Source organism: Cyprinodon variegatus, unplaced genomic scaffold, assembly GCF_000732505.1.
Source record: "Cyprinodon variegatus isolate N-32 unplaced genomic scaffold, C_variegatus-1.0 Scaffold67, whole genome shotgun sequence".
Classification (NCBI taxonomy): domain Eukaryota; kingdom Metazoa; phylum Chordata; class Actinopteri; order Cyprinodontiformes; family Cyprinodontidae; genus Cyprinodon; species Cyprinodon variegatus.
Window position 1 is genome coordinate 1,375,137 of NW_015150520.1, and position 7,659 is coordinate 1,382,795.

Here is a 7,659-nt window from a genome sequence, read left to right on the forward strand (position 1 = left end):
GTCTGTCTGTCTGTCTGTCTGTCTGTCTGTCTGTCTGTCTGTCTGTCTGTCTGTCTGTCTGTCTATCTAGACATGCAGCGGCAGGGGGATAGAGGCCACAATGCCAGTGAGGGGTTAGGCCTAGCTTTTTCTGCCAGTGGGAAGACAGACAAATTAACGGATTGTTCTAAATCCGTTAAACTAAATCCGTTTGTGTCATTTCTTTGGGAGGTCAGGTATGTCTTTGTTTGTGCAGCTGGTTTGTTTGTTCATATTTTTGCCTGAGTTAAGTTTGTTTCTTTGATCTGAGATTGGAATTTTTTCTTATTTCAAATTTTGGGTTAAATTTAAAAACAATTTTTCAAGAATTTGTTGTGTTACTTGTCCTGTTTTCAACTTCACCGATGCTTACAACCCCTAAAACATAAATAACAGTACTGTAGTTCAGCTCCAGTGCAAACTGTAGGTCTTGGCAAGAGGGAAACAACTGAAAAATGTAATCCGTACAAGGCAGGGAAGATATCTGCTGGTCACAAACCATGCCCCCCTTGGTGGCACCTAGAAATCTTGTTCCTAAAGTTTATGAATAGGACTACTTACAGAGGGCAGCCTGCTGAAGTTCATCATGAACTCTACAGGAATAGGTCCCACTTCATTCCGGTTGCTGCTGTGGACCAAAATCTGCTCAGTTTGTGCAGTAACATTAGTTTGTCTTATAGTAAAGGTTCCCAAACTCCCAGACACTGTTAAATCTCTGCTTTAGCAGAAGTAGTGTTGTTTTCCTCCTAGCCAAGGAACATTGGACTCATGCAAAGCTATACAGCTATATTTTTAGATGCCCACGCATCTTAGTTAGTTGGAAATAAACACGTTTTTACACATTTTCAGTCAAGTAAAAAGCAATTAAATGCCTTCAAGTTGATTTCATGTGGGAAGCTAGTAACAACAAAAATTCTGGGTAAACAAAACTTTTGCCTTTATTAAACCACCCATGGTGAGCTATTATCGTGTTAAAAAGGTTTCACACATGATTCAGTGTTTTGGTTTTCATCTTGGCTGTGTCTTGACTCAGAAACATAAGCCCCTAAGGTTCCATTAGTAAGTTAATTAACATTGGATTTCACTTAACATTGAAAAGATACTAAAGTTTAATTGGGTGCAAGCGTCTAATAGCTGTATGTTAATTCACTTTAACATTCTATTTTCTATTAAAAGTTACAGCATTTCTTTTGTGCCTATGGGTTGTAGTTTTCTTAAGTGATCAGTTTCAGAGCAGGTGGTATACATTCCAGATGGTCAAAAACCCTAGTAATGAACATAAAATGTGTTCTTCATTAAAAAAAAACAAAAAAAAACAACAACAACAACAGAATTTTGCTGTATATGGTATTTTGGTATCCAAAATACCATATAGGCCTACAGCATGTGTAAAAACTGCTTCTTGAATCATATGAGCTATTTTGGATCTATAAAGCGTTCACTCAAAAAATGTAATAACCTAATTTTGATGATTTGTCATTTAAACTCATTGTTTAACTAATTTTATGACTATAACTTTTGGTCTGTGATATGTTGTCCTATAAACGCACACCCAAATGGCTGTGGTGTTAGGAAAACAGATTATTCTAAACACTTGCATTGTCCAACATAAGACTCTTTGAACATGTTCAACAAATTCACAGAAACATCCATTCAAAATATAAGGATGTATTATTTTTCAGGGTCTTGGAGATTTGTCTCCTGTCTTCTATATTTTTTTTTTTTGCTTCACCTATTGTCCAAAAGATGGTGTCAGTTAGAGCATTGTAGCTGGGTGGAGCCACAGGTGTTTCACATCTACCAAATCAGAAGTGGTCTTTAAAAGAAGCCTGCTGACAGTTCTTCTTCTCCTGAGTGTTACACAGCATGGTAAACTCTCTTGCTGCAATGGAAAGTTTTTCTTAGTTTTCCTCGAAACAGGATTAACTTATTTTTGCACTCATTTTCAGGCTTTGTCTCTTAGAGCTCTGGATCTCATGCCCTCTGGATCTCGTGCCCCCTCGTACACTCTGTAAGACACCCAAGCTCTCCATTGTTCAGGGCCAAATCCCTGGTGGATCCTACCAGGAATAGGGAGGTCTGTTTAGATCTGACATAAACAGACCTCCTGGACCTCAGTCATATCCTGGCAGAATCAACTTGGTCTCCCTCTAATAGAACCATCAATAATCATATACTGTATCAAAGAGTTTCTCCAATAATTCTAAACTGCCATCTCAGGTCAGAACCATTGCTCCTGTGAGAGTATTGGTACTTATACATTGGTGAATATTTTGGTCATTTTAACCATCATAACTAACTTGAGCTATTTAATATTATTTTACAATTTTTACTATTATATATACTGTTACTTTGAAAGACCAGCATTTTTACATAACTCTATCTGATTATAGTATTTTGAATGTATGTTTAAATCAGGGGTTACGAGTCAACAATTATTAAGTATTTAAGTTGCCAATTTTTATTGCAGGACATGCCTGCTGCGAGGCAATAGTGCTATCCATGCAGCCTAATATTATAAAAATGTTCTAACATTTTTCATTAGGTAAATAATATAGGTTTGAACCCAAAATGTTATTTATAAGAACTAGAACTTTAAAAAAAAATGAGTTTTACTATTTTAACCATTGTACATTACAAAGTTTATTAAAGTTTAGCTTTCTCTAAAGCCTCCATTCTTTCAGAAAAAGGGTCTTGTTAATATTTTTTTTCATCTCTTTGACTTTAAAACACACTTGGGTAAAGGAAGGTCTTATTAAAGGAGACATGTTCATTTGTTTAAGTCATTTAGGGCACATAGGTCCCTAATGGCTAATGATTTATTACAGGAAAGAATTCAGCATTCAGGCATCCATGGGGCTGCCTGTCCTACCAGGTACAGAGATGTCATGTTACATGGGAAATTAATGTCAGAGGAAGTTACTGTTTTGGACTTGTGAATTAATCACACAGAAGACAGGGAAGGAAAGAGTGGACAGCTCTGTAACACAGTAAGACTGAACTCAAGGTGTACTGGTTTCTGGAGAACATGTCAAAAAATGAATAAGAAAAGGTGGGAGCCATGCGAGCTGGCAGCCTTGAGAGTTATGGCAATTCTGTTAGGTTGAAGGGTGATTAGTGAGGGTGCTATGACAGGGAGAAGAGTGGGAGAACAGGGGGGTTTTACAGCACAGACAACTATCTTTGGATTCTTTGCATCTGCTCTACAAGGCTTCTGAAATTCAACATTTCAAGCATTATGATGGTTGTTGATGGTGTCACTCCACTATAAAATGTGATCATCATCACAAAGGGCATGGAAGGATATATATACACAGATAATTCTATATCATAAATAGTTTACGGTTTCTTTGATTGTAATTCTAACACCTCACATATGACCCTTTGTTCATTTAGATTGGCCTCTTGTCTGTGCTATCAATAACTGTGCATTTCAATTTATCTAAATAACACAAACATTTCCCACAGTAAATTTTTGCTGATGTTTTTTTTTTTCTATTAAGGCTACATTTTGAAACATCTGAATATTTCAAAATTCAGTTACACTCCTATAAGATTCAGAAACCTATGTTACATTCATGTATTACACTTAGGCCATGTATGGCTTTGTCTTTTGTAATTTAGAGGAGTACTGCTTACAGACAATGAACAAATTCCAAACCAAATTCAGGGATTAAAAAAAAAAAAAAGTCAGAATATGGTTAAATATTTTAATGCTGGAAGCTTTGTTTTATGTTTAGAACCTGTCGAGTTATTGCTGACCTTTCTACTAGGTGTACTTTAAAGATAGTTTACTCCCACAATTAGGTATGGTTTACTGTGACTGATTAAAAACATATAGACAATCTGCCAAAGCAGATGGCAAGATCACTTTTACCATTACTGTTCTACAGGTCCTTCTCAAAATATTAGCATATTGTGATAAAGTTCAATATTTTCTATAATGTAATGATAAAACTTGAAAATTCATATATTTTAGATTCATTGCACACTAACTGAAAATTTCAGGTCTTTTATTGTCTTAATACGGATGATTTTGGCATATAGCTCATGAAAACCCAAATTTCCTATCTAAAAAAATTAGCATATTTTATCCTAACAATAAAAGAAAAGTGTTCTTAATAAAAAAAAAAGTAAACTGTCAAATAATTATGTACAGTTATGCATTCAATACTTGGTCAGAAATCCTTTTGCAGAAATGACTGCTTCAATGCAGCGTGGCATGGAAGCAATCAGCCTGTTCCACTGCTGAGGTGTTATGAAGGCCCAGGATGCTTCGACAATAGGCTTTAGCTCATCCAGAGTGGTGGGTCTTGTGTCTCTCAACTTTCTTTTCACAATATCCCACAGATTCTCTATGGGGTTGAGTCAGGAGAGTTAGCAGGCCAACTGAGCACAGTGATACCATGGTCAGAAAACCATTTACCAGTGGATTTGGCAGGTGCCAGGTCTTGCTGAAAAATGAAAACTTAATCTAAAGAAAGCTTTTCAGCAGATTGAAGCAAGAAGTGCTCCAAAATCTCCTGATAACTAGCTGCATTGACCCTGCCCTTGATAAAATACGGTGGACCAACACCATGTAGCTGACATGGCACCCCAGACCATCATTCACTATGGGTACTTGACACTGGACTTCTGGCATTTTGGCATTTCCTTCTCCTCAGTCTGGGTCCAGACTCTGGCACCTTGATTTCCACGTGACATGCAAAACTGAGCAACAGTCCACTGCTGCTTCACTGTAGCCCAGGTCAGGGGCCTCTGTCGCTGTTTCTGGTTCAAAATTGGCTTGACCTGGGGAATGCGGCACCTGTAGCCCATTTCCTGCACACACCTGTGCACTGTGGCTCTGAATGTTTATACTCTTGACTCAGTCCACTGATTCCACAGGTCCCCCAAGGTCTGGAATCAGCCCTCCTCCACAATCTATCTCAGGGTCCGGTCACCTCTTCTCATTGTGCAGCGTTTTCTGCCACACTTTTTCCTTCCCACAGATTTCCCACTAAGGTGCCTTGATACAGCACTCTGGGAACAGCCTATTCGTTCAGAAATATCTTTCTGTGTCCAACCCTCTTGCTTGAGGGTGGCAATGATGGCCTTCTGGACAGCAGTCAGGTTGGCAGTCTTACCCATGATTGGGGTTTTGATTGATGAACCAGGCTGGGAGTTTTAAAGGCCTTAGGAATCTTTTGCAGGTGTTTAGAGTGAATTTGTTGATTCAGATGATTAGGTGCATAGTGTATTTGTCCAGAATCTTTATTGCTATTAGGACATAATAATGAAAGAATGTTGAAACATGTTGGTCAGAATGTAACATATGAGACAACAATGTGAAACATAAAAAAAGGAAAATGGGCAAAACCAAAATATTAAATATCAAACCCCCTAAAAGAAGAAAATTAACTGTTAAAGACAAATGCTATTGGAAGGAAATATGCACATGAAAATGTAGCATGTAGTATTTACATAGTAAATACTTTGTAAAAAGTTCATAAATATAGCTTCCATTGATGTTAAATGATCTGCAAAACTTAAATATACAATCTCACACCACAGATACTATTTTTTAAAGTAAAGTTTTGTTTAATTGTAGTGGCAAATCAACTATCGGGTCCTTCTGGACTGAAATAATAATAATACAAAATAATAATTTTGTCTTCAAATCTTTTACCGTATATCTATTGCATCCCTAAGTCTGAACATTCTTGGACATTTTCAGGTCTCAGTTTCAAAAAAAAAAAGAAAGAAAAAAAGTGTAATTTCTCAGAGAAATAAGTTGCCAAGTCTTCGGAACAAAAGTTAAACAAAATCTATCAGTTCTCAGGTCTTAGTAGTAAAATTATCAGGTCTAAGGTTGCAGGAATATGGCTGAGCTCTTTTTTTTTCTTTTCAAATTAACTGAAATCTTAACCAACAGATTAGATATTTGTGTTAAACAAAACTGCATTCTTGCCTAAAACATCTTAATGGTTTTCTTATGTTTTTTTTTTTTTTTGGTTGTTTGCTTGTTTTTTTAAGAGACTAACATCAGCTTGAAATCTTTAGGGCAAAATTCTAAGCCAAGTTTGAAGTTTTTATTTTTGCGATATAAGTACATGAGTTGACAGAGAGAAACATAAATAACATTTGTTCAGAATGCCAATGCACTATGTTCTTTTTTTCTTTAACAGCTATTAAGAAACTGGGATAAAACATAACATCTATAAAAAATATATTATTTTAACCATATAACCCTACCTTGCATGGCCCTTCTTACTCAAGGTACACATGACGTAGGTCAGATGAATTCCTATTTCAAACTTGTCTCTCAGTGCGGCACATTCTGCATATCACTGTGTATCCTTGGCTTTGCTGCCATTCAAATCTTCCAAGCCAAGTTCTGTTTTCCATTTGGATTTTTTATATTTATGAAAATTTTCAATAGAGTTTAATATAAGCAGAATTAAAAGATTACACACATGGGAGATGCTGGAATGAACTCTAGTATTTTCAGTGAAGCATGGAAGGAGATGATATCTTTTTAATTAATTTTGCCTTTTTTTAAAATATCCCCCTTAACTAGCTATCCACACTGAAGCACTCTCCAGTTCCAGCTTACATAAGCTTGCTCATGCAAAACCAAATTCACATTTACTGGCGGAGCACAGAGTCACAGATGTGACACTGAATTAAAAAATAAAAAAAATCACTCTGCAAGAAGATTTTCATAGGCTGACACAAAGAACACATCACCAGAAATGTCTGACATTTTAAAGGTGATGTTCAATGAAAATTTGATTTGTGAAGCAGTAGGGCTTTTTAATGGAACCTGACCAGGGAGTTGCATATTAAGAGGAACTATAAAAGTTTGATCAGAGTTCTCATTAGAGGAATTGGTTAATTCACGGGAAAAGCGGTCCACATGCAACAGAGTTTAGTGGAACAGTTCTGAGAGCACATGATCCCCTGCCATTCACCACATACAAAATAATTCAGACATCGTTGGACTTTAAAAGACAGAAATAGATTTTCCCCACAGAAAGATCTTTCCATGGGCTACAATTTATTCCAGGCTCTGGTTTGCCCCCTGCTGTGTGTTGGCTGAAGCTGCTCTGCAGAACTCAACAACTGTTGTGCAAATTGTTAAGTGTTAAAAAAAACAATTAATTATGCAAACATATTCAATAAAAAAAACTATTTAGTAAAGACATCTGCAGTCTTTTATGTTTTGTTGATGTTTTTTTTTTCCAAAATCTGACTAATCAAAGAAACTTAATGTAATTAATTTGACATATTAGAATAAAGAGTTGGCACTATTTCCACACATAAGTTATTTCTTGCAAGCATGATTTAAGGTTTAATCTTGAGAACTGTGTGTTAAAGTGATCTACATTATAAATATATCACTCACAAAATAGATATTCACAATGCCAGTGATGAGCTGCTGAATTTTGAAACAACACTGCCACCCTTAGACCAGATGAGCATAGCACAAAGGATATAATTCAGCTGCAGAATATGGGACTCTTGTGTGCTGCAAACCAAAGCTGAATCACTTCTGCAATTTATTTATCACAGCTACAGTAGTATACATGAGTGTAAAAATAAATATGATGGTATTATCAGGGGGAAAGCATAGCTTTTAATTGGTCACTGTCCAGCATT